The 26,419-nt window shown below is 37.8% G+C and overlaps 1 protein-coding gene across 4 annotated transcripts in view; it reads left to right on the forward strand.

Annotated features, from left to right (window-relative positions):
* The first annotated feature begins 10,485 nt into the window (after window positions 1–10,485).
* Window positions 10,486–26,419, forward strand: part of LHFPL2 (LHFPL tetraspan subfamily member 2) — an 85,213-nt gene continuing 69,279 nt past the window's right edge. For 2 of the 4 annotated variants that reach the window (XM_026067787.1, XM_026067786.1), the window contains exon 1: window positions 10,486–10,660. The gene's annotated coding sequence lies outside the window, so the exon portion shown is untranslated. Of the gene's footprint in view, window positions 10,661–13,279; window positions 13,295–14,106; window positions 14,226–15,222; window positions 15,424–15,670; window positions 15,763–26,419 lie in introns of those variants that run through there. The other 2 variants (XM_026067788.1, XM_026067789.1) reach the window with 2 other exon arrangements.

A 26,419-nucleotide genomic window follows, 5' to 3' on the forward strand; every position in this document is an offset into this window, starting at 1 on the left:
GTTCTCCTGCTGTGGAATGACAGATGGACGTGTCTATTCCGAGAGATTTGCAACTTTTGGCTGACTTGTGCTTTTAGAATTCATGCATAATAGAGCTCGCTCTAGTACTTAAAGAGGGAAGAAAAACAAAAATTGAAAAAAACCTCCCCAGTGAAACATATGGTCCCAATCTGTATTGTGAAATCGTCAAATGTAGATTCCTTTCTCCTTTTTGAAGAAGGATAGGTTATTTTTCTGAAGGGGAGCTATCAGCTTTTGGTTTATTTTTTAAGGATGTTACATATACACTTCACATGTATGTATATAGTGTCCTTTGACTTAGATAAAACAAGTTATGGTACTATTCTAAAGTATTCAAATAGCCAACCAATATTGAAAATGAGCATCCTAAAAAAAAAAATGTGATGACTCTGATGAATTGAGAAGGTAAGGTGTGTAATTCAGAAATATGTGTTTTGGTTTTATTAACTATTTTTTTCATGATAAGAGTTTACTTCATATGTGGCATAAATATATGTTAACTGGGGTAGTCAGTCTGTGTATGAAAATAGGGTTTGTCTGGCAAAATCTTATTAAAAACACTCATCTGTATTCAGCCAGGATAAATGAGTTTTTTCTTGAGCTAAATGATCCTAGCATTAAAAAAGGAGAGGGAATTAGCACTACTCTTGGAACATGTAGAGGAAAAGTACTGCTGAAGTTGACAAGAGGCTTGTCTCTGATTCATTGGATCTTGTCCTGGTATAAATTATTGGGATAATTGTTACAAAGTAAAACTGGAGGCTGGTGCTTACTCCTTGGTTTGCGGTTGTTTAGTTCAAACATTGACATTTTTGCTTCTATAATGCTGCTGTTAGCATTTTCCTCTGCAAGTTTGTCCTTGTTAAGGTCTGCTAAGGCAATCCATTGATCAAGTAGGCACCATTAGCTTAAACTGGGAGCTCTAAACCATCCTTCTAGAGTGAAGGATCTATTTAAACAAAGTGCTTAATTAGGGCCTGTACAAAACAAATACATAATGAAGAACTATATATTTTAGAAGGGGAAAACATGAAATGGGGTGTGTCAAGGCATCATCTTGCTTTCTTGGGGTTTGTTGTCATGTGTTATCCATATTATTGATTGATTGGGTAGGCAACTATTACTTTAGTTATATATTTGTCTTGTCTCTCCTCATGGTATGTTTGAGACAGGTGTGTTCCAGCTCATCCCTGTGTTACCTTTAGCTCTGTACAGAACAGGTGAGGGAGGCAGTGCGAAGGGTTCCCCTGGCATGCAGGGAGGTATGGAGAGGAGCCTGGCACTCCACGAACAGAGAGTCAGTTTGAGTCAGCCAGTCAGTTCATGTCTCTGGCTCTTAATCTAAGAGTCTGTCAAACCTAATACCTTCAACTGCCACATCTACCCTATTCTATGAAAAGTGGTTTCTCTCAGCTAATACATAATTTAAAAAATCAAAAATAATTTGTTCAATTCAGCCCAATGCATATGAGGGCCAATACAAGTGTTATAACCTTGATCCTGTTCAGAAGAGTTTTGATCTGAATCCTAATGAAAGGATTCCTGCTTACCTAAATTGATGTTTGCTAATGTGGATCAGCAGTCCTTGCCAGCTATGTTTCTGAATGACTCCAAGATGTCATGGTAAAAGCAGGGATGATTTCAGGGAATTCTTTGTTGAACAACAATTTATAAATGGCAAAACAGCCCCATGCTACTCCTGTCAAAAATAATTTCCAAATCTGAATTTAAAAAATGAAACGTGGACGTTTGTTAGGAGTAAAGAACGAGAAATGTGCTGATCCAATCCTTCTTCATCTTTTTCCAGTCTGTATATGTTATTGTGGTTATCTCCAATATGCTAATGTTCAGATCCCTTCTTCTATTTGGGTTTTGGATAAGTCTCTTAATTGCTCTAGCTCTCTACTGTCTGATGAAGATAATCACTGTATATTGCCAGCATACAGAAGACATGGGAACTTGTACTTGCTTGAGTCCCACGTATGCATCAAACACAACAAAATGGAACTATGCAGTAATAACTGCGCACAAGTAAACTTGGAGGCCCCAGGCTGATGAAGCTAAAAGAATAAGTATGGATATTTTAATACTGAGTGGGTACTAATAAAGGAAATGACTCTACTGGTATACTTTCTGGGCTGTGTGTGAGTTTGAAGCTACAGTGTTTCTGTTAACCTAACTCGGCATCTGTAATGGCAGCTAGCACTGATGGAGGAATGAACCAGAGTGCATAAATGCCGGTAACTATCTGTGTTGAGTAAACTGGAAAAATACTTCTTGACTTCTGATCTCTGCCTTCTGCTTTTGGTTTTCTTTCTCTTTAGAAATTTTCTTCTATTAAGAAAAAAGAGAGAAAGAAGCACCTTTTGATCTTTTTCCTGTGCCTTGAAGGCTAAATAGGTTAGTGTGACAAGTATTTAAATCAGTGCACTATGATAGGGTTGTTACTAGCAGTTCTGGCAGACTGCTTTAGCTGATTAGTGCATAACAGTACGTATTAGTGGAGTGATGTCTTTTTCATGTGCTGAATCCAGTGTTCAGCCTGCCTTCTAGGTATCCTGCCATTTCCATTTACTTCAAGCAAATACACAAAAAAATACCTTCTTGCTGTTCCTGCTGCTTTCTCTATTTCCTGGCAAGCTGTCCGGGTGCCTTTTGTGTCTCCTGTCCCTGACAGGGTGAGCTGCCTCTCAGTCTCTTGGAGAATTTCTTAACTACAGGCCATTATAGACACTTATGTTTTGGGTAAACGTGGCAGGAAAGAGACAGTTCTGACTGAAGCTGAGAGCCAACGGGGGATTTCCATGAGCACGATAGCCTCCCACTCGAGCAAGGAGGAGAGCCGCAGACCGGAACGCTCGAGAGCCCCTGGCTTCCTGTGCTCGCCCAGCCGCGCGCCACCAGGCAGTACCCGATCAGGCCCCTACTTCCTCCGTCTAGCCGACGGACTTTGCAAAGCAGTTCGGAAGTGCATTGCAAAACATCTGTTTAACCAGTCTGTTTTATTGCCCCTCAATATGCTTCTCAAGTTAAGCAGTAAGGTTAGCAGCTTAGCTTGTTTTTTCCCACTGTCCTTAAATTTTTGAAGATGTTTGACCCACTGATATCCCCTCAGGTGGCAAACTAGTGAAATTTTTCTATCTAGATGGCCGGGGCAACCCTGAGTAGAGTCCAGTCTCTCATTACTTTCCTCTGTCCTCTCCAGGGACCTCAGCATACTCTTTAAACTCCTGTTTGATTGACTTATCTTGCTTCTTCACTGATGTTAATAGCTTATTGTGCTAAAGTTGCTAAACCAAAAAGTCAGCATTATTCTCTCCTCTTTGTCAGGGACCCTGTAGTTTGAATCTTTAGAGAGTCTTTGCGAGAACCCTAGGAGGACAGCAGGAAATCATAGAGAACTGAAGAAGGGCAAATGTAGTAATTCTCTCCCTACTTCTTTGTTTTGTTTTTAAAGGCACTGGGGGGAATGAAAGGAATTTTAAGCCCATCAGTGAAACCTTAATTCCAGAACACTTTTTTAACAAGTTATTAAACAGTTGCTTTATAAGCGTGTATAGGATAATAAAAATGATGAGCAGCCAATACAGATTTACCAAGAACAAACTCTGTCAGACAATTTTAATTTCCTTCCTTGGCAGTATAGCTAGACTAGTGGATTAAAGATAAGCAGTAGATGGATGAGATGTCTTGACTTCATTATTTTTTTCATGCCGTGACTGCATGTGATATTCTTGACACCGTCTCACATGTCGTTCTTAGAAAATGACAAGGGAGCTCTACATGAAATCACTATAAACTGAACACACAAGTAGTTGAAGAAAGGTCTCCAAGCGTAGTTCTTAATGGCTCACTGACAACTAAGAGGGCCTTTTGGATAGGTCCAGTCTTGGGGTTTTTTTTGTTCTGTATTTTTAATAGGCACTTGGCTAGCAAAGTAGAGAGAATTTGTTTGTGGACAGCAAGCTGGGATGCCTCATAAGCATGTTGCAAATCAAGACAAGAATTCAGAATGATGGTGATAAATGATTTTCAAGCTGTAGCCTGCAGACCTAGTGAATCCACTGATTGCTTATAAGGAGTCCATGAGCGGTAGCTAACAAAAGCAAGCCTGTTATCAGTAAGTCCTAATTTGCTACACAAGGTCCTATGCTTCCACTGGAACACTTATAGGGGTTCACACATGGGAAAGGTTGAAAAGCAATTTTCTTAACAACTTGGAGAGATTGTCCAAAGACAATGAGTTGAAATTCCAAAAGGTGAGCACAATTTGCTATGTTTTACACAAATGCTGAAGGAGGAATAAAAGGTTAAGCAGTTTAGCAAAATAAAACCTGGGGTTTATAGTGGAAAGGCAAATATCTGAGATGTGTGAACAACGAATCTCATATGTAAAAGGGCAAGCAGTTGTTATTCTCTGCTTAGCACTGCCGAGGTCTCAGTGTACTGTATCCAATTCAGAGTTACTAGCTTTTTCTTTTAAAGGACACAGACATCTTGGAGTGTCTTAAGAAAGCAAGTGTAATAAAGTCCTTTGAAAATATGGCCTATGAGAAAAATTTGAAGAAAATGTATTATTTGTTTCATGTCATAGGAAAAAAACAAGGACTGTGGGAGAGACATCTCTCAGGAAGCGAAAAGCTTTGTAGAGGATACTATCTTCTGCTAGGGGAGGGCAGAAAAAAAGTTACATTTGCTGTAGTATGACTTTGGATGGATAATAGGAAAATAAGAACTGTCTTAGGTATGCAAAAAAGTTTCTGTGGCAGATGTCTGATATCCTGCAGCTATTATGTGATTTAGCCCTCTTAGTGTCAATAACTTGTTTGTGTGCATAGTTAAGCATTGAAATAGAAGACTTAAAGATATTGTGGAATATTCGTTGAGCTTAGAGGTTTCCAAAAACAGGTTAGATGCAAAAAAGTCTTGAGGATGATTTAACTATCCTTGATTGCATCTCACAGTAGGAATTAGATAAGATGATCTTTTGAAGTCTCTTTTAGCTCTTCCTCTGGTTTTACAAGTATATAAGCCATCTGAGTCAAGGGGAGGCAAACTAACTGGCTCACAAAACAAGATCTAGCCCCACAGGAATGAGCATTCATGCAGAAAATCTTATGCCAGAGAGCAGTAAGGTGGTATATTTCTTTAGTGGGCTTGCTTGTGACCAGAACCAACAGGAAAGAATTGGTAATCGTAGGAGCAGAATTACCTTTGTCTAAAGAAGATAGAGGCATTCTCAGTCATTTGGACCAATCTGTAAGATTTGTCTTCCCACATCTTTCCCTAATAATTAAAGTAGTTGGGTCAAATCTTTTCTCATCTTGATTTTATTTTGGTGAGCTACAAAGAACAGGTTCTCATATGGTACTTAACTGACAATCAGGAATTTCAGTCACTAGGGGCATCCAAGTCCTCCTAGTTTTCCAGGCTGAAGTTTGCTATTGAGCACAGTAATGAATACAATTTGGGCAGCAAATTCTGTCCAAAAGCACCAAATCCTACTTCATTATGAAAAGGTCATGACGAAATTAAATCTTGTTTGATTCGTTTCTTCTTTAGAAAGGATGCCAGAGTTGACATCTTCCTCCTTTTAAATTAAAAAAAAAAGTTGTAAAAAAAGATTCTTCTGTACCTTAAGTATGGTAAGAGCTCAAAACCACAGAAGAAACCTAATCCTTGATTGTGTTACAGAGATAGTGCAAGAAGAACCGTAACACATAAAAAAACCAATCCTGTATAGTTGGATTTAATTGGCCAGCTTACAGATGTGTAGATCAGTCTCAAATAACTCTAGATCTTGACAGAAATTTAACCGTTAGCCAGAGGAATTATAATGTTTAAGACAAGAAGGGAACAGTAACCTTCATAATTAAACTGAGCTTTTCCATGGTTTTAATGACCTTTCCTACTCTGTGTTGAGTAGGATCTATGTGCTATGCTGGGGACACCTTAGATATGGGATCTGCCTGTCCAGTCTTGACTTCAATTGAATTTAAAAAAGCTTTCTAAAAGTGAACCAATACTTAACCTCTTTGTAGAATACAGTTTCAGCCTTTAAATCTGGTCGTACCTAATTTGTTTTCCTGTTTAAGTGTTGGCTGTGGATCATGGCTTGTTTCCCAGCAGTGAATGAAATCATACATATGAGAGAGGTAAAATCATTTTTCTCATTTGTAATTTTTGTTTCTCACAATAATTATACATGGCTCTGTCCAAATCTGTCATATCTTACATTATATCATGCTGTTTGCAGAAATGGTGATTGATGCTGTTTGTGGATTGGGAGGGGAATAACAGTCGAAGGTCTGCATACATTTTGTGCCTGTTGCTTTGTCTGCCTTCATCTGGTATTTGGCATGTCTTCTAATTTCCTGAGAACAGAAGAATTGACATGTTCTGGTCAGGCCAAGCATCCATTTAGCTCAATGCTCTCTCTAAAGGCCTCCAGTAAAGATGCTTGGGGAGAAATATGTAAGAAATGCATGTAGTATATATAGTGATTCTTTCCCATGGTTGGATCCCCTAATTAGTGGCTTAGGAAGCTTCTTAGCTAAAGGTTGTATCCAAGTAATTGTTAGCAGTGGGTCTGTCATTCAAGAACTCAGTTCCTTTTTGCATCCCTTTATGCTTTTTGTGCGTCCAAATGTCTTGCTACAACGATTCCATAACTTCAGTATACATTGTGGAGAAATAGCATTTCCTTGTTTGTTTCAAATCTGCCATTTCGTTGGTTGCCCCCCTAGCTTTTCTTGTGAGGAATGGTGCATACTTGTTCGTTGTTCACTTTTTCTGCTGGTTAGTCATTCTGCTGGCCCCTGTGCTGTTCTCCATAATTTTTCTTCTATGTTGAAGACTTCAAATCTGTTTGGTCTTGGAAGGTTCAACAGTGCTCCAATAGAAGTTACAGTCTTGCAAYGCTGTGAAAACACTGCCATTTACTTTGTGGCTAAGGCTCTGAATTTTTAGTTTCCCACCAGTAAAACTGGGATAAAATTTCTTCAATTCAGGGAGGTTCTGTGAAGGTTGATTAATGCCTGTGTTCAGATATTCTGGGTTAGATGATGTATATAAATTAAAGAGGAACCAAAGTGTAGTTCCAGATATGATGATAACTCTGCAAGTAGAATATTACTGAAGTTTCTCCCTTTGTATGCTGTACAAAGTCACCAATGGTAACTACCATTATTTGATGAAAGATATTTCCTCAGGCATTTCTGCTGCTAAAAGAGCACTTGTAATTAGCTATATTTTTATATTAAAAAAAAAAAGAGAATAATGAATGCAATCTTATTATGGCATCTTATTTTGTTTAAGAAACATGTTGATGAACAGTTGTTGTGCCAGAGAAACAGCATGTTATGTAAAACTTCAGTTAAGTGTGAACAAAATTACTTGAGAATTTAAATACTTGTTTTTGGTTCCAAAGAAAATCATCCATGTATCTGATAGTGAATTGAATCTGAACGTGGACCTGCATTTGCTGAGCCCATATGCAGATTCTCTCCAAGGGCCCTGGCAGGTCCAGCTGTGCCTCTCTCTTGCCTATCCACCAACCACTGGTGCCTGTCTCCAGCTTATCAAGCGCTCTGTTACTCCCCTTTTGCCTATGCTGCACCTTCATGCCCTCGCACAAAAAAGCGAGGGTGTAACTGCCAGACAGTAGTGGAAAGGACGATATTGGGATAGGGATGTGGCAGGTTTATAGGAGCACTATGCAGAGGGGAGGATTAGGAAGCTCTGAATACTGTGAAGAGCTGGACCCGGCAGTGCAGCTCAGTGCGAATGTGTTGAGCGTGAGGCGGTGGGTGGTGGGAGGAGGGAGCAGAGAGGCTGATGGGCCGTGCTTCATGTGGCCTGGCAGAATAATGTCCAAGCCCCGTCCTGTTGTTCACTCCTGTGTTAGGAGAAGCCGCATCACTCTGTGGTATTAGCGAGTAAGGAGTGATATGTTTAGCGCATAGCTCTTATGTGTCTTTAGTGTAGTCACGCTACAACGCATTGTTCTCCCTGGGCTTTCAGTTAAGTTTACTTGACTGAGATCTCTCTGTGCTACCCCTTCTTTCTCTGTATAATTTTTCATTTAGTGAATTGATTTCATTTGTTGACGGAAAGGCAGACTGCTCAAAGCTAAGAGGATACCTTTGTATTTTACAAAAATAGGTGGCCAGGTGGAGGAAGGACTCTGAAACATCCTGTCAGATCTCTCAATCAACTGCGAAGCCCAAATCTGACAAAAATGGGATTCATTATGTGCAGAGTTCATGAAACTACTTGCTTTAATTACTGTTTTCCATAGCTCAGGAATTCTTTACCATATAAGGTTTTATTTTAAATGCTTGTTTTCCATTAGCAGCCAAACACACTATAAATTTTAACTAAAATAATTCAGACTTCACTCCTCCAAAAGTTGATGAAATATCTCTGTTTTATTTGATTTCTTTATATAGTGTGTCAGAAGCCTGTCTAGCAGTAAGGATCCAGTGGATGACTCATTTGTTCTTTCTGCTTGCTAGGCTGCATAGAGAATATTGTGTATGTGCCATTTGCAGCTCCACACTAGAAGCTGCAGTTTTGCACTAGACCATGTCACTATCTATTAAATGTGATTTGGAGCTGTTTGCCTTACAGAATTTGAAATGGAGACAGGAAAAGCTCTGCCGGAGAGCAGAATAAAGGCCAGGTGAAAGGAGGGGCCAATATGTGACCTGCTATGAAATATTGAGCTTAAAATTCAGGAAAAATGTTTTATGTCTCTCTCCTCTGCACATTTGTCAATGCTGTTTTGAGTTATGGAAGTCGAAAGCAAACTTTAAGTTTTGTCAGGTAGGCTAACGCTTTCTAGCACAGTGATTATAAATGGTGACTTTAAACATGGTTTTCAAAAGGAATGGCTTGTACTATTATCTAATAACTCACGCTATGTTTAAGCTAGATTATTACAATCCTTTTGTTCTTCTGTATTTAAAAGTTGTAGAATGTCCCTGCTCTTTAGAAACAAAGAATTCTGACAGTCAAGGTTTTTAAGACCAGTAGATCAAGTTTAGTGTACTGTTAAAATTGTAACCAAGTACTTTTAGTGCTTAGAAATTGAATTGTTCTGTGGTAGCCAGTAATAGCTAAATTTATTCCCATTGATAGCAGCAGGAACACTTGAATTAAGCCAGTGTTTAGCACTTTTAAAATGTTTACTTTGAATATATACTATTTTTTTGTTCTTTTAGTGTGTGTTTTTTTGTTTGTTTGTTTTTTTGCCAAGTTATAATTTTACATTTGCTTTGCTGTTGTAAAATACTGGCCAAAGAACAGTGGATTTGGGGGGAGGGTTCTTTGTAGTCTTGTTTCTAGGCATTATTCCAAAGTACACAATTAAAATGCCTTTATAGCTTTTGTTTAGAGCTGATTTTTTCAATGCAAAGATCAGCACTGAGTCTTTCTGATACAATTTTACAAATACTTAATTCGTGAACTTTCCTTCAAACTCACCATTAAAGTTTAGTGGAGTGTGTCTGTTAGAAAATATGTGATTATCCTGCATACTGTGTTTTACAGAAGAACAAAGAACACAATTTTTTTCTGTACAGACGATTTTGGAGAAGCCTAGTAATGAGAGGAGAGGACACTAGAATTAATTGTTCAGAGGGCACGGGAGATCATCCTGCTGCAATGCATGTTTAGCAAAGAGCTTCTGTTGGACTGTTCGGATAAATTTATACTGTGATTCACTCCTTGGTGCCCATGACAGAAGCTTATGGTGTATGGTAGATGCCTTTAGGCAGAGAATGAGCAGCCAACTTTTCATTAATTTGTAACAGAGAGACTGGTGGGAACGTTGTTCCATGTTGTGGAGAACTTGCAGTGAATTCCTTCAGCGTTAAGCTAGCTAAAAATAATACTCTAGAAAATGTATGTTTTAGCCAGGCCCTTTGTTTTCTGAACATACATTTGAAAAGAGGTTAAAGCAGCTTTATAGAAGTAAAAAGAGCCAGAAGTACCTTCTGTCTTTTTATTTTAATCTTGAAACTATTAAGCTGTTGAACAGATTTAAGAAAAGATTTTAAAATTTTCAGTAATGTTTATATATGCAATACAGCTGGAATGATTTGGGGAATTTGTCTATGCACAATTAATAGGTTCTATTATAAACCTCATATGGTTTTGTAAGCTATCTATATCCTTTTGTCTTATAGCTGTTTTTATGTTCCCTTCCTTCATGTTCGCTCTGCTAGGGAACTGGGCTCATCTGGCCCATCTGTGCACGCTGAAACCAGCAGCTCCTAGGAGGCAGAACTGAGGAAGAATTGTGCTCTAGATAAAACGCGTTTTCCTCAGCCTGTTTGCTGAGGGGTAAAGATGGAAGAAATTTTAATTTCCACAGGAAAAGGAACAAAGATAAAAGACCCTGGTGCAGCCCTTTGAAAGCACAGTGGTGGCGTGGCTCACGGAGGAAGAGCTGCCCGGACGAGGAGACGGGAACACAGCAATGCGCTGTTGAAGCGTGTGGAGGCTCTACAACCCGGGGGCCAAGTGAGGCCGAAGGAAGCTGGCTGCAGGGGAGGGGGGAGGCTTCCAAAAAGAAAGCGGTGGCTTGTGAGCACGGCGTCCTGGTTACATACGGATTTCTTGATCAGGTCCCCAGGTACGTTCAAGCATGGGGAAGAAACGGAGGCGGGAAACGGCCCATATGGGCTTTAATATTGCTGTAAAAATATAATACATTTATTTATATTATTTTAAAGTAAATTTTAGAAATGTGGCTCTGAATCTCTCTTTGTTCTCTGCTTCAGAGAGCAAAGACTTAAAAATGCCGACAAAGTTGTGTTTGTGTGTTTCGAGTACTGCGAGTCCCCAAGGAGCAAACTGTAAGCGGCAGGGATGTTGCGCCGGGGAGGAAACCCACCCCTCCGGCAGAGCTTCACACCTCACTCAGCTCCAGAGGGAGGCCCCGACCACAACCCTTTCCTGCAGATAAATGACCATGCTCTTTTTTGCAAAAGACCTTAGAAAAGGAATTACTGGAGTATTAAGACGTTATTCTGTTTCCCTCTGCGTAATAGTCAACTTGTTAGAGCACTTGGCCATAAAGTGAAAACCAGGTGTGTTTCTGGCCTTGCTCTCAGGTGGTTAAAATTGTGGCACCCAGAGAGGGCCCTGAGCACCCGGCTGGCAGGTCACTGGCCCAGGGCCACCCTTTCTCTGCCCTGCTGAAGCTGTGCCACCGCCAGCAAAGGGTGCAGCCATCTCTGTGCTCGAAAGAGAGGGGGAGGCTGGTCCTGACCTAGTCATTTAGTTCACTGTGCTCAAGGAGAAGAGTGTGGAGTTCTCCATCTCTGCTCTGGAGACCGTTCTTTTGGTGTTAAACAGTAGATTAAACTTTAAATAGCTGCAAACCTCTCCATGGATCTCATGTTGATTTAACATTGTTGTGTATAGGTTCTGCTTAGTTTGGGAAAAAAAAAATAGCTGCAAGCTAACCTAGTATCATTAATTTAAACTGGTATGCATGTGTCCCAGAAAGGATATGCATTAACTGTAAGTTATTCTGCTTTTAAACCAATTTTACTTCACTAGCATAGCTCCTTAGGGCAAACAAAGAGTACTTTTGAAATCACCTGTATTGGTGATTGGTGATTGGTTTTGGTGGCTGTGGTGGAAATTTATCTAGTTTGCATGTCTCTGAAGTTGCGAGAAGAAGAAAGAATATGAGAACATCACGCGTTAAGTTAGACTGTGTAACTCATGTATGCAGATCAGTGCATCTCAGCCACATGCATTTTCATGGCATGTAAGTCCATGACTAGAGCTCCTGTCACTCACTCAGATGATGGTCTGACAAACATAATTCCTTTTTTTTGTAATAGTCAGAAATAACAAGGATGCATTTATGAGAAAAACCCTTCCTTAAAATTCAAACAAGAAACAAATGGAAATCCCATTAACATTGTGTTGAACCAGGAAAATACTCTTAATTTACAGATATCCTTCTGACTGAATGCAGGAATGTGTTTGCTTTGTAAAACTGGGTAGAATTATTAAACTGAAAAAGCTGTTTGGGGCAGTGTAAACATATTACTTACCAAAACACTTAAGCTAAGGAAGTGTGCCCTTTATGCTTTCCCTTAGGATTTAATGCTTTGCTTTAAGTGGTAAGAATTTACACAACCTATAAATTGAATAAGTAATGTAAACTATGAGGGATTAAAGGTATTTTTTTCCTTCCTCCTCTTTTTTAAGGAGTGTCCTTGATCTCTTTACTGTACGTAGCCTCATTAGGAAAGAGTTATATTCAACTATATTCAAAGGCACTAGTAGGAATTTCTTGTTTTCTTGCACCTGGGCGATAGCCCTACATATCAATTTCTACTCTATTATTGTTTGTTAATGCTGACTTTAAAAATCTACTTGATCGCAGCATAAATGTGATGTTGAAAGTTGCCAGAAAAGCTTTTCTTTCATAGGAATATTTAGAACTTATTTAGGCCTCATGGACAACTTTTCTGTGCAAATCTCAAAGGTTTTTCTGCTGAGTGCACCAAGAATAAACATCATCCTATGCCGAATTTTATAATACAGGCTTTTGTTTTATAATGTAGACAAAAGCATTCAATTTCTTTTATACAGGCATTAACAAAAATTTAAACTGGGTTGGCTAAAACTGGGAAAAGGATGGTTGGTCCTTTACTGTCTTCATGAGTAATTCAATTTTAGTTTTTATATCAATTTGTCTAAACGTTAACTTTTGACGTGCTTTCACTTTAGATAATCTGTGCCACAAATGCAAAAATGTCAGTCAAAAGTTAATGTTTAAAAAGAAGACTTGAAGAAGGTTGTCTTTCCATGCAGGCAGAAAAATGGGAGTTGCATCACTAGTAGTCTAAGACAATTATCTTAAACAAGCGTAAAGCTTTTCAGAAAACTGAAAGGAAAAAAAAGTACTGTCTGTGGCCAGACAGTCGATCTGAAAAGGAGGAATTTATAGGCCACAGGCTCTTTAGTACTACAGTTTAGATTTCTCCTGACTGAAAGGTCTTTTCCTTTCACCTCTAAACAGTTCTTTGCTTCCTCCCTGTCATGAAGTTCTCTGGCTTCTCTCCTCTTCCTTGCAGTGCTGGATCGCTGTCCTGGTGTGATGATCCAGAACAGCTTCTGGGTTACATGTGCTGTTTTGTGGTTACAGAGGACACACTTCACTGTACATTCATCTTTGAACAGTGCCTATTGGGCTGTTCATTTTTTCAGTCTTCAACAATTTATTGTCTCAGCATTTATTTCCGTGAGTATGAGTGGATGTTAAACAAAACTATGAAATGTTCTCTGTAAACAAGACTTTTCCTTTCAAATAGTAAAACTCTGGTGCTGATTTGACCAAAAAAGCAGATCTAGAGTAGCAGGATTCTTGAATGTTAATCATTTAATTATACCACGGTATGTAGGTAGTAAGATTAGATAAAAGCAATTTACTATTAAGAATTTTGCTACTGCAGTACTATGATAAACCATAAAGTCATGCATACCAATTTTAATGAACATACTTTTTGTAGCATAACATGCAACTTTGTTTTTAAGTAAAGCTAAATTTTTCAAAAGCTCTGCAGTTTTTGATTTTGAAGATGCAGAAATAGAAAGTTTCTATTTTCTTTATTCTACAACAGCAGCTTGCTCTGAATTTCATTCTTGCTAGCTGATTATTGTTCTGGCTGCTGCTTGTTTATGTAGGGAACACATTTTAACAAGCAAAATGTGATATGCATTTTAATGTTACTCAATAACAACGTGGAAAAAAAATATCCAGTGTGACTGAAGGCTATGTGAAATTAGGTCCCTTGGCCCTGTGGGTTCCTGATCCTCTGGTGCATATAATTCTTAATATTGTCAAAAGCAATCATTAAGGTAACCAAACTGACCAGTAAAAAGCTTCCCTGATCAGGCTTTTTAAACCATCTATGCATATTTTTGAAGTTTGGTTGTAGTGTGATTATGAAAATACTATATATGGGAGTTAGGAAAATAGCACTGATCAGAAAAACCTGAAGTAGTGTTTAGTATTGATCTTTGATTCTAGTCATAAACAAATATTTGTTTCAGGAGTAAGATGCTTATGACTGACTTTGCAGGAAACCGTTATTTTCAGCATGAAGCTTCGAGTGCCAAGCTTAATGTGAATGTATACCATCATCCAAAACTGTTTGTCTTTCCAAATGGCAGTAAGTACTTAGAAACTGGATGTATATTTTAGTAAGCTTTTGTCCTTACAAATAAGGCTGGAAATATTTTTCCAGTATAAGTTTAGATTCTAATTAAAGAAAAAAAGAAAAGCTTGTTAAGAATTAAATGTTGTGACATCTAAAAATGATATCTGCTGTGTAAAATTTGTAGAAATATTTAAGTTCTTAAATTTACCAAAGAGTTTGAAGTCATTACAATAAGGTGTTTCATAATTAGTTCATACAAAATAGTCAGAAGCTCCTCAAAAACAAAATGCAGGCTAGGAATGTTCAGCCTTGTAGATACGTGTATTGTCTACTCAGAAGCATTTTTTTACTCATGTATGGATGTTGAGAGCCAGATATTTATTTCCTGAGGGGCTGGACTCAGCCACTGCTAGTGGAATTTGAGCTGTTACCCCAAGATAGGGAAAATATAGGTTACAGTAGTACAAGCCACACACAGTTCCCACCCTGCTAGACTCAGTGGACCTAGCAAGCAGTACACGGACAATGAAAGAGCATTTCTGAACCCACATATATGCCTGAGACTCTTAAACTATCACTGTCCTGTCTGGACCACTTGAACTATTTTCCCAGATAGGATTTATCACTGACACGTCTTTCTGTGCAGCTACATGGCTATGTGTGGTTAGTTGATATCAATTTCTAATCTATAAAAATGCAGCCATGTGCACATCAATGACTGTCACCAGATGCCTAGGGAAGAGTACGACAGGGCAGGGATATACAGTACTACCTCAGAATTTGTGTTCAGTTTGGCTGTGTTTGAAAAATCATGGAGAAAAATAAAGAAAAATCAGAGGCTATATGACTAACTAATTTTGAGCACACAGTACGTCTTACTATGTAGTGTCAATAACTAAAGATTTTGTTTCAGTATGCTGGGATGTCATAAAGGTGGGCTCCAAAAGTACTGTTAGAAACTGGCAGCTTGAAGGCAAGTACCAGAAGTGCTGAGAATACTATCTTTGAAGTGCAGGCAGAGGTGTCTCTTCAAATATGTGAAACGTTGGGACCCTGGCAACTTATACTGCATGAGCATCGTATATGGAATCAACCCTATGCCCAAGTACAGATTAGCTTTCCAGAAAAGGAATGGAAGAGCTGACTTTAAACAAGTTTGTTGGATGTACCACAGGGACTTTGCCATTATGACGGCTTCAGCTGTGACTCAGTGAGTAATGATTAAGCCAATATCTGATTCACCATTTCAAATGTTTGGTCATTTAGTATTTAAAACAAAGTGAAGGAAAAGTCAAAAACATGCAAATGATCAGGAAGTTAAGTTCTAGAAAGGGCAGTCTGTGCTTTCGTGATTAAGACAAGATGGCGTTTAAACTTTTGTAGCTCGTTAGTGCCAGAGTTGCTTTTGAACAGCATTAACAAAAAGTTAAAATAAGTTGCATCTTTTTATCTTGCAGTATCTACAGCACTGTTAAGCGTGATGTAGAGAAAAGACTAACCTTCTTATATTATGGAACTGTGTGTGAGTTAAGGAACCCTTTTTGCAAAGGTATCTTGTCTGTCAATTTGTATGAACAGTTTGTTAGCAACCTGCTGATCTGCTGGTGTGTGTGGTTGTTTTTTGTGTCCCCAGGGTTAACCCTGGGTGCAATGGCCTGTGACTGCAGGGGGCTGGGTTTTACCAGGCAGTGTGTTCTAGCCAAGTGTTCATTGGGTATACAGATTTAATAGATACAAAAGAAAAACAGAAGTTCACATTTTTACCATTGGGTAACTGGAATTGAACACCTAAAAAATTTGAAATTGTTATACCTTTTTGAAATGGTTTAAATGGCACGTATAATTTCTAATGCTTTTTTGTTTGTAGCAGAAACAAGAAAATAGGAGCTAATTCAGTAGAACCAAATTGTTTAGATGTATGAATAGAAAAAATGAACTATTATGCTAACCATATGGGCTTTTTGAAGTATTTCTAAACTTGAGAACATGCTTTATAGAATACTCTAACATGTAATCTGATATAAAAGAAATTAATTCACATTTATATGTGAGAGGAATATTGCAGATGCCTGGAATATACTCCCCAAAATTAACAGTATTTAATATTAATTACTGTGGCTCTTTTTTTTAAGTTCAATTTTAGTTAATCTTTGGGAATCTTTCATTAATTTATGAGTATACTCCCCCCCCCAAAAAAATTTCTCAGCATGTGAAGTATTTTAAACAAGAATATACCATATTCAGAAGACAAACAAAATACGGGTATAGTTACTTGAAACATAATTGGTTGGGGTTTTTTTCTTTCTTTTTTTTTTTAATTGGATATCCTATTGATGACTTGCCATTTGTGAATCTGGAGTACCTTTATGCACAATCCTGAATGTGCTTTGCTGGCTGAAATTTGTTTCAGAAGACTGGAAAAAGTTGCAGAAGCTTTAGCCTTTAGTATTTATTCTAGTGTATGAGTTTCCTTGCTGGGCATTTAGTGAAGGTGAAATCTTTTAGTCGACCTGGGGCTGACAGAGCCCCATGAAGATGCATACCTTTTGGTAATTATTGTGGAAGTTGCCTTCCTGCTATGTGCAGGGTCATGTTTCTAATGTCTGCCTTTAATGCGTGATTATGTGTAAACCGAGGGATTCATTGTATGATGAATTTATTTGCTGCTGTGCTTCTGCATTACTCTATATAGCTTGATTCTTGCCCACTTCAAATGCTTCCAATGAATCTAAGACTGAGATTGACAGATGCTGGATCTCAGAGATACTTGTGAAACCTGTCTTTTTTTTGTTGTTGACTTTGATTCAGAATTTAGAAGATGAAGGCAAATTTTAGGTTCTTAATAGTAGGTGCCCTCAGATTTAAAAGGATGTTTGGGAATAGGATTATTTGGGTGTTTTGTTCATTTTCTAACAGAATTATATATAAATTTTATTATTTAAGACATATAAAAAGAGCAGTTCTGTCTGATTTCTGGTGGCTAAAAAGAAGCACTAAAGAAGTAAAATAAATGCCTTTACTCCATCTTTTTTCCTTTTTTTTTTCACTACTTCTTTCACTTCCTTTCATCTTCCATAAAGCTGTCTTTTTCTCTTACAGTTATATAACTGGAAGAAAGCCCATTATAAACTTCCGATCTTTTAGAAAAATGCTGGATGCTTTTTTATTTAATTTAAATAATATTTATGTTTATACACCTGGATCTTATGTGTGATGTCATGTGTGGCTGATGCGTACGTGGAGGACATTTCAAGTTTCAGAGGAACTAAGAAAAGAGAAGATGCTATTTTGCGCAAGCAAGCTGTATCATTCCTACACAAGTAAAAATTAATTTTAAAAGGCAGAATGGTGGCAAAAGTGCAAAATAGTCCATTCTCAAAAGGCCAAACTCATAATAATTAGCCTTGCTGATTTTTATTATACTGTTTGGTATAATAAAAGGGGAAGTTTGACAAATTCCTCTGTATATATGTCAGAATATGTCTTCCTTCTGTGTTAAGTACCTAGCTTGTTGTTTAGGTATAGAAAGGGAAACCTGTTCAGCTTTGCACATGAACACTCCTCTGATCCAAATCCTCCTTTGATTCTTCCTTGTTATCCAGGGGTGTTGATGTGGAGTAAGATTTGGTTTCAAGCCACTTTCCTCTTGTAAAGTAAAAAAGAGTCTCATGATGATACTTGGTTCCCATTTTGTTTTGATTTTCTGCTTAATTTGCTGTTGTGTTGATTGCTGTTCATCCTGGTTTCATAGGAGGTGTTGAATAGCTGCTGTGATATTTTTAAGAAGGCATGAAGTGACTCTGACTTGGATTTCTTTTCTGTCTCACTATGTTAAAGTCAATTCAGTGGTTGCATGTTATAGTGCTCTTCCTTCTTCCCCTTCTATTGGAAACATGAGTTGATTAATCTGGTCCGAAACTGCTATATGGAATCCCTTTGCTCTAAGTCAGAAAGGTCAGTGCAAGTCTGTGAATCATTTTATGAAAATACTGGATTGAGTTTCAGACTTCAAGTCCCTGCTGATGCATTAAATCCTTCATGGTATTGGCAGGGGAGAAGCAGTGGACCTTTCTTTAGCTGGATAAATACAAGAAGTGTCAACTCCAGAGGCTTTAAGAGAGAGACTCCAGACAAGCTTTTAGTACAATTACAGAAGGACAAAGTGGAAGAGACCCATGGGACTCCTATGTGTATTGAATTTCATTTAACCTTTTGGTCACACTAGCAGAGAAAAAAGCTATAGGAATCTTCAAAGTGTGTATGTTCATATTCTTTCAGATAAAAATATGTGGGGGTTATATTTTTTTATATGTGTGTGTGTGTGTGTGTATGCATGCTGTGTTTTTTAGGAAATGGTATTGGCAGAGGATACTCAAACTAAAAGAATGAAAGGTACGTGTCTTCCAGTGCCCATAGCACATGGAAGACAAGTTGGGAAACATCCGTGCCGGGAGAGCCCTGGTGTTCAAAGCACTCTGAGAAGTGAGGGGACCAGCGTGGGGACATGCGCCTCAGTGCTGTCCTGCCATGAGTGGGATGGAGGTGGGGGAGAGAATTTCATTTTTTCACCTGATCTTTTTCTGCAGACCGTTAATGACTGTAGATGTGTCCAATCTTCCTTTACCAACAGGAAGCCTTCAGTAATTCTTTACAACATTAAATCATTTCAAATGAAAGAATAAAAGTCAAAGTTATTGTTTACAGTAAACTGATGGATATGATAGTCGCACTTGCACAACTTGACTACTTTTTATGTGTAAATAAGGGTATTTGGTGTATTTTAATCCTTAGTCAAACAATATTGTTTATCCTTTCAGTGTTTCAGTGCTTTAATACAGATTTGTTAGGAATGTTTCTTCCAAAGCAAAATGCTGTCTGATTGCATCTTCTGCATTATTAATCTTTTCTTTGTACCATTCTTTGAGTTACATAATGAAACTGAATATATATATAATAGCCATAGACAGCAGGACATTTTGTGCCTTCTGACTTATGCACTCAGTTATCCTATGCATTTTAAATTGAAGTCCTAATTAATTAATGTCAGATAACAATTTTGCTTAGCAGAAAACTTTTAAAACCCAACTGTGTCATTTGCTGTGGAAGACAGACTTTTTTTCTTTCCTTTTATAGCTTCCATTTATGTAACTTATAAGGATTCTATTAGTTGACCTTGCTTTCTTCTGCTCCTGTTCTCCTTTTTCTCTTCAGGAAGCCTGGTGGGTTCCTATTCAAGTCCATCATCTGTCCCATCCAAGGTGACTCAGGGTTTCAGCACACTTGAGACTGTTTGGCCACATAGGAGAATTCTGAGTTGTAATTTTGTTTCCACTGTTGCCAATACCAGTAAACTTAAAAAAAAAAAAAAAAAAAAGGGGAGGGGGTTCAGAACCAAAAATAATGACATAAAAACTCTCCTCATTTTACAAAGAAAGTGGCTTAAATTCTGTATTTGTATTTGTTGGGCTTGCAGGTTTTATTGTGGATGACTTTTTTTTTTTTCTTGGTTGTGTTTCTGTTGTCATCCATGTTTCTAGTTGTAATGACTGTGGAGAAAAGCTTGAAAACACCTTCTTTTATTATGTGAAGTAATCACTTAAGTCTGACATTTGTGGTTATAAGAAAACACCAAGTTTTGGGAAGTTCACAGTAAAGGTGTAGGAGTTGGCAGTAGTGTCTGGTTTCTTTTAACTAACTCATCAGTTTGCTGTAACTGAACTAAAATTTTGGCCGTTCCTTCACTTGTCCTCATAGATGACTAATTGTTACTTTAAGCTCAGCATTAAGTTTAAAAAAAAAAAAAAAAAGCTCAAAATATTCCTTTCAGTTACCCTGAGCCCTCAATACCTTCCTCCGTCACTGTAGATAAGGTTGCTCCTGCACTTGTTATACATATATGTCAGAGGTCTAAGCTAAGGTCATAAGGTCACAAATACTAACGTAGTGCAGAGGTTCATTAAGCCCAGTGACTGATGGCCAGTGGCCTTGAGTACAGAGCAAGCTTAGGCTGATGCTTTCGTAGCCTCCACTGCTCTGCATTTTGAGGACTTACTCAGTCCTCAATGGACGGTTTTGTGTTTAATAGTATTCGGTGGATCTTTCCACCATTAACATGTCCAGTAGTTTCCTGGGCAAATGTGAAATTTCATGTTCACGACAAACTACAGCAGATTTCCTCAGCGTGACTGCACCTTGCATGAGGAAGTGCTTTCTTGAAGCTTGCGTTCCCCAGTATCCTTTGATGTTGTCGGTGCTTGCATTATAAAATAAGTGAAGTTTCCTCTTCTTTTCTGTGCTTACCAGTATTTTATAGATGGAGATTTCAGGAAAATATATCTTTATCACTTAAGCGTCCATCCATTCAAAACAGGCTGACTCTTGTAACTAATAGCATTGAAAGTTGTGTCATAACTGTAGAGGTCTATGAAAACATGTATTTTCTGTGTTGTAGTTCTGTGAGCTTTTATCACTTCTGCATGATTTTTAAAAGTTACCTGACAGACCATAAAATGGATTTTGGCTGTATGGGTAAACTACTGAGACATGAAACAAAGAGTTTCAGGAAGGAGAGCTGGATTTTACTTGTTTTGAGTTACAGTGGATGGCTTCTCAAGCAATTATTAATGATTTCCATCTGAGAACTTTTTTTTAAATCTTACTTAGTAAGGAAACAAAAATATTCAGCAGAAAAGCTTCTTGGATTCATGGTGTTTTCCTCTTGCACTTTAGGATACCATTACAGATGCTTGTGATTATACTCTCTGCAAATAATTGTCAGAAAAATTCATCTGTTTTCCAAGTCCTGCAGAACAACAGATGTGGAGTTAAGTTTCAAACAATGTATTCTTAATCACTTGCATGTGGACACAAAAAGAACTAGAACTCAGTGGGAACTGATTGGATACTCTGTTAGGGGAGCATAGTGGAGACTCTTTATTTTTCTTGTGCTTCATTCTCAGAACAAGCCTTTGAAAACAGTGCTAATAAATGAACAAGAAAAGGGTCTGTTTCTGTTTCATATGTTTAACTGCTCTTCAAAAGCTAAAACCTCTGGAAACCACCTGAATTGAGCTGGGGAATATTACATATATGTGTATGTGCAATATAAATGAATATGAGAGAGATTGTGTGTATATGTATAATTTTCTTCCTTTATTTGAAAAGTTTTCAATGCTATAAAGGATACTGGGGAGTAAAGTAGCTCCATATCATCTCTGCACTTTCAAAGGCAATGATTTAAACCAGCCAACTGTTCCTATAAGAGATTTTGAGTCAGTGTTCAGTTGCTGGAATACTATAAGAAAGCAATTATCTAAGAAAATTTATTCATGTTACATTCTAAAACTCAACCTTCCTTGGAAAAATCCTTTAAAAATATAGTCAGTACAAATACATCAGAAAATTGTAGGTGTCGCAGAGAAAAAGTTAGTACTTAGGGACTCTGGAACTTACAGCTTCAAACTTTACAGAATTATGGTTTTGAATCAGTGCACTGAACAGTCAGTGAGACCTAAGGAGTTATCTGATTCTTGTCCTTGGGATGAATTTGTTCATAACTGATAAGAAAGCTCATAGAAACCAGGCCATTCATCATTTTTCCCAGTATGATTGCCTTCTCTCCTATCTGTATAGGTCTTGAAAAATAGTGACTATTGGTAGGAATCTGCATTTTCAGTTGATGCAGAACTGGAACTGTTATTAAAACATGTAGCTTATACTTAGAAGATTATTTGCAAATATTTGATTACATGTAACCTGGAAATAATTTGCCTTCTTCAACCTGAAAAAAGGGGGAAAAAATAACAAATTTGTTRCTTCTTAAATTTTGACAAAGAGAAACTTGATGAAACAGATAAGATTATACCTTGTTTCAGGTTCAGYAGTGAAATCCAGAGGCTCCCTTGGAAATTTTAAAATTACCATTATCATATTATGTTGAAGGCTTAAGAGAGCTGTGAATTCAGCTGCAGATAGTTTTTCTTGGGAATACAATAGAGTTGGCCCAAGAACCTGAAGTGGGGCATAAGAAGAGTGGTTGTGATACATCTTTCCAGCCTTCCAAGGAGCAGGAATGGTGGGAGTATTTATACCCTCCGTCTCACTGCCTTGTTGGCTGTCCCTTAACTGTTCACATTGCACATGCATTATTGCATGTATTCTGTTAGCAAGGAAATGGCCAATGTCTGTTAAAATGTTCATTGCTAATAAAATAGCACAAAACAATGATCCAAGAGATTCAGAGAACAAAAGGAACTTTCAGAAGTAGTTGTTATATGTTCGAAAGAAGTGTTGCCTCTTAGTTTGTTACAGAGGCCAGTTTTCTGGGAGGGTTATAGTAAAGTTCCTATGTTCTTACAGAATCTTTTATATGGATTCTCTAAGGCTTGTGCTCTGTGAAGTGACCATTTTTTCCCCTTTCATCTTTGTTTGTAGGGAGGTCTGTTTAACTTTCATTTTTCATGTTTTGTTTCAAAATAAATTTTTGCATGGGTATTACTTTGTTTATACAGTTCACAAAAAAGAAGAGCTAATAATATTCAGAATAAACAGTTTTATACCACCCTGTCTTGTTTTTTAGGCTCTGTCTAGAATGCTTTAAATGGCTATTTCATGTTCTTTAAAAATGACTTTATGAATGTAGTTGGTGTAGATACGTTGTGCATGGTCAAGATTTTTAATAAATGCAGTTGTCTGCTGCTTTTAGTGAGCAAAGTCATGGGATACATCTAGTAGTTCTGCAACCTAATGGGTTTTGTAATGCTCAGATGAGAAACTGCATTTTTGATGCTTAATGCTTTGATACAGTTTTGAATGGATTTACAACATTGTGTCTTTTTTTTAATGGCAGGGTTTGGGGTGGCTTCACAGTATGAAATACATACTTTGAGAGCTGACTGAAGGAAACATGAGCATATTCTCATAAATACAAAGAACTTTGGATGAGAAAGGCCTTGTTAGTGAGTTTGTTCCCTTGGTATTACAGGCAATCAGGTTGTATGTAATTCCTTTCATGATGTTGTCAACCTCTAACTTAAAACTAGTTAGGTTTCCTGCCTAACTTTTCTTGTTCAAAGGCTGTTGCAGAATCTTGGTCTTTCAGAACGTTTTGGAAATCATCTTTTAACCTGAAACTTAAACTTATTCACAATCAGTTTACGTCTATTTGTTCCTGTGCCAGTACTGGCTTTTAAGTTAAGTATCTCTTCTTTCTCCTTGCTGTTTCTTCATCTACAGTAACTGTAGGAAACAATTGTATCTCCTTTTTATCATCATCATTTTGTTAGGCTAAAGGGGCCAAAATCTCTTATGTTTTCTCAGCCCTCCTTTCCCTTGATCAGGCCAGTGGTCCTTCTCTGTGTCTAATCCAATTTAAATGTCCCCCCACACCAGATAAGGAGAATAATTCTATGCAGTGTTCAAGGTAAGACTTCACAAGAGCCTTTAAGCAACTGATTAATACTTCCCTCTGGGCTGGTGATAGCTTTTTTGCTATATTCTAACATTACGCTGACCTTCTTCACCCCCATATCTTCAGGATTTAGCAGATGCGAGATCAGCCATGAGATGTTTCTGAAGGTCTTCCTCTTCTCAAAACAATGTATGCATATTAGATAGGCATTCTCCAGGAGTTTGAATTACCAGTAAACTTAAAAAATGTCTGAATCTGGTGGAGAATATGACCTGAACTGTAAGTAACATTTTTTTCTAATTCATTGCTTTCATCAAAACCTCTTCAACTAAAAGATTATTCATTGAGAAAGTACCATGGGCTTTTTATAATTTATAATATACAGCAAATACAAGTTAAATGAACTGATTCCTACCTCAGTCTCTCAATTGGAAAACACTAGGAAAGCAAAGAATCTTCATTCACTCCCACGGGTATTGATAAAAGTGAAAGGAGAAGACATCAAAGATCTTACAATTATCATAAACTTTCTTGCACATTCAATACCTACCTACCTTTGGGAATGTAAAGGTCAATCAGTGAAAGAAAACATGCAAGCTAGGAAGGCCAAGCATCCATATTCAAGGAAAACATATCCGCATATGATTTATGTTCAGTTATTTGTAGTTAGAATCATAGAATAATGCAAGTTAGAAGGGACTGCTGCAGATCATCTGGCCCTGTGCCCTGCTCAGAGCAGGGCCAGCTTGGAGCTGGTTGATCAGTGTCTTGTCCAGCTGAGTTATGAATATTTCCCGGGACGAAGGCTCCTGGGCAACCTGTAAACTTTAAAAGTTTCTGTGGTCTGTCAACTTAACCCCAGTTGGGAAAGAGGGGTAAAAAGGTTGGGTAACCCTCCCTGCTGCCCCACGTGAATGGAGTCCTTGTTGGAGTATTCTGCAAGCCTGTGATTTGAGTCCAAAACTGGCCTATGACATTCCAGTTCAGCCTTTCAGGTGCCTTTTACAGGAAATGGTAAAGGTAGCAATCAATGTCTTTTTTTAAGAATTAATTTATAATAACCTTGAAAAGGAAAGGAAAAGCAGAGACAGATATCTTCCCCCCCCCCTCCCCGAATCCGGGACAATTCTCCTGTTCTTGTGCATGTGTGTACTGTACATAGAGACAGTCTGTCACAATAGAGCATCTTCTTCTAGGCAGTAAAAAGAATAGTAGAAACCTAGGGAAATAGAATGTTGACACTAGGAGCTTGTAACTTGTAAACAAGTTATTTCTCAGTTATACAGAACTTAACCAGATGAAATACTCTAGTAAATGTACTTTAAAGAATAAGTAGAGCTTCTTACAAAGTGGGCTGTGACAGTCTTCAAACAGGACTATCAGCTTCAGGAAAGGCTAATGAGTAAGAACCAATAAAACCCAAAGGTGCTATTTGTTGTATGACCAGGACAGACTGATTTTCTGAAAAGAAGATAGTCTATAGCAGTGTTTAAACAAATTGGTTGCAGAGTAAGCCTAAAATGACAAAAATTAAAAAGGCAAAGAAAAGCTTCTTTGTGGTGAATAAAACCACAGTTAATGTATGTCTTAGCTGCTGTTGAATTCCTGGTGTCCCCGGGGCTAGCTCTTTCTTCCATCTGCAAACGGAGTGTAAGTTTTAACTCTTACTGAACAGTGGTTCCCTCATTTCCCCTTCCTGGTGTTAGCATCAAAGGTTCTCTCTTGCTCGGCTTGTGACCTCCCTTTGGAAGAGCCGGCTGGAGGGACTGAAGTGGCTTAGGGCTTTTTGCAGAGTGCTGTACAAACCGCAAGCTGTTCTCCAGAGCTGGAAAATTGGGCGGATAACACTTGAGCAAGGGTTTTTATTTCCATGACAACATTTACATATACACTCAAGGAAGGAGGGCACATGAAATTTTGTTCAGAACATCTTTTTTATTTACTCTTATTTGTGTTTTGCTCAGGGTTTTTTTTACAAGACTGAAAATCAGGTCTGAGACACAAGCTGGAGAACAGTTGAAAATAAACATGCTGATGTGTTCTAAGGGCGTTTTTTAGCTTTGAATTAAGGTCTGAGCACATGATAAAGCTGCTCATAGGACTGTTCATCTACACAAGATTTTGTAGAAGGAACTGTGCTTTTTTGTCACATTGAATGGCCTAAATACTAGATTTTGTGACTAGCAAAATCATTATATGAATCACAAAAGAGCTTCACGTTTAAAAGGAAGATTTCGTTGGTGGAAGGCTTATAAGAACTGTGCTAACCAGTAGTATCTATTGTTGCTTTAATTTTATAAGCTACTTTTTATGTATATTTATCACAGTATCTGTGGAGATGAAAGCTGTGAGGAAGGCATGGGAATTAGTCCAAAATAGAATATATGCTTATGACAAACAGTGTTGTTTGTCCTGACACCACAGAGGAGTTTGAAACTGTATTTTAAGGAATGTAACAGCTTGTTCATGGCTTAGTAAGTTGGTCCCTAATTGTATGTTTGGTTGCTTTGTTAGATGTCTTAAACGTATAGGAAGTTGAATGTTAAAATTACTTTGCATTTCTTTGCTGGTGGGGGGGAAGATTGTGCTTAATTAAGGGAGCCTCTTCTTTAGGTTCAAACCACAAATGAAACAGGTTCCTGGTCAGATTGGAAGAATTCTTTGTGGGGCAGGAGTACTGAAAAACATGGGAATTTTCTAAGGGAAGTTGGGAACTTTAATGATTGTTTCATTGATTTATAGTAGTTGGAGCTTGCATCACTATGACAATATTCTGAATAAAACTTTGGCCTGAAAA

The sequence above is a fragment of the Apteryx rowi genome, unplaced genomic scaffold (assembly GCF_003343035.1).
Source record: "Apteryx rowi isolate R43461 unplaced genomic scaffold, aptRow1 scaffold_262, whole genome shotgun sequence".
In the NCBI taxonomy this organism is placed as follows: Eukaryota; Metazoa; Chordata; class Aves; order Apterygiformes; family Apterygidae; genus Apteryx; species Apteryx rowi.